Consider the following 1,429-nt stretch of genomic DNA (forward strand, 5'->3'; position numbering starts at 1 on the left):
ACCTTGATCTCTGCCCTCAGAGCAGTTCTCTCCTGCCAGGGCCACCCTGAATCACCCTAGGCGCTGGTGTCAGTGTCAAAACCGGAGGCAGAGCCGCGATGCCTGGAACCCTGCCTCAGGGGCCGCCACACCCACCCCCTCCCGAGTCTACCCCTTTCCTCCGGTGTGTGAGGCCCTGGAGGTGGCTGTGGCGAACGGCTCCCCAGCCTGGTAGGCTTGGCATCCTCTAGCCAGCCCCTGGGGCAGCAGCTCGACAAGAGGCCTCGGGAACAGCGTGAACTCTCCCGGGTTTACCCGAGTGGCTGGCATCTACCCCCATGGCTGGGAGGCCAGGAGGCAGGAGTGTCTTTCTGGTAGTGGAGACCTGCCTAGGACTGGGGCCACCCCACCCCGGCCCCTGCGGGAAACGGGAGAGAGGGCAAAGGTCAGGCCGTGGAACTCCCAGGCCTGGGCTCCTCCAGGCTCGAGTGCCCCGGGCGCAGGGACTCTGGCTCCAGTGTTGGCACCGGCGGCTGGTGGAACATTGTGGAACGAAGAATGAGGGTCAAGGGGCCTGAGGAGAGGGATTGGAGGTCCCCCACCCCACCCTGGTCAAAAAGGGCCAGTGACACGTCTTGGCAATATAATATCTATTTTATTTTAAAAAACGAAACCCAGACCCGACTCCTTCCCCGAGAGGCCCTTGACAAGCTCTTGGGAAGGGCCTGGCTCTAGCCAAGCAGGACAGTCAGGAGGCTCCAACGTGGACCCCAGGCTGGTGGGCTCTGCCCCGCTCCATGCCCGCCTCCCTCCCCTCTGCTCCCGGTGCAAGGACACAGCCCGATTCCTGGGTCCATGGCACTGCCAGGTTCAGGGAGAGGCAAGGGCAGGGGCCCACGGACATGCAGGGCCTCCTGGCAGCCAGGGGGGCCAGTCCTCCCGGCCCCGCCCTGGAAGGCAGGCAGCAGTGCGTGGGCCGGGTTAGTGAGGAGATGACATGCACGAGGACCTCAGTGCTCCGCTTCCCTGCACGGCCGGGTACATGTTCACAAATGAACAGGATGGCCAGACACTCCGGGCCCCGGGCGGCCTGAGCATCTGCCCGGGATGGAGAGGAAGAGGGGACCCCCCGCCCCCATCCTTCTGCTCTCTCAGGGTCGGTATTATTCCCATCGCCATCCTAAAGAGATGGCATGGCTGAGGCGTGGCCCTGGGAGGAGGCTGTGCAACTACAGAGCCCATAGGGCTCAGACCTCTGCCCTGGCATTCCCAGTGCCCACCTGCTGGGCAGGGTGCCCAGGGTGTTCCGCACCCGCTCTGGGTCACAGGGAGGGACAGACCCTGTCTCAGCCCCGCCCGCTGGTTCTGCCGCCCGGGGTGGAAGTGGGCTGTGGAACGTGTAGAGGCTCGGCCCCGAGCAGCGCGCCACCGCCGTGGTGACCGTGTGTGC

At 65.2% G+C, this 1,429-nt stretch overlaps 1 protein-coding gene across 1 annotated transcript in view; it reads right to left on the reverse strand.

Annotated features, from left to right (window-relative positions):
* Positions 1-1,429, reverse strand: part of PLEKHM2 (pleckstrin homology and RUN domain containing M2) — a 25,690-nt gene that overhangs the window by 636 nt on the left and 23,625 nt on the right. The window lies entirely within an intron of this gene.

The sequence above is a fragment of the Myotis davidii genome, unplaced genomic scaffold, assembly GCF_000327345.1.
Source record: "Myotis davidii unplaced genomic scaffold, ASM32734v1 scaffold299, whole genome shotgun sequence".
In the NCBI taxonomy this organism is placed as follows: domain Eukaryota; kingdom Metazoa; phylum Chordata; class Mammalia; order Chiroptera; family Vespertilionidae; genus Myotis; species Myotis davidii.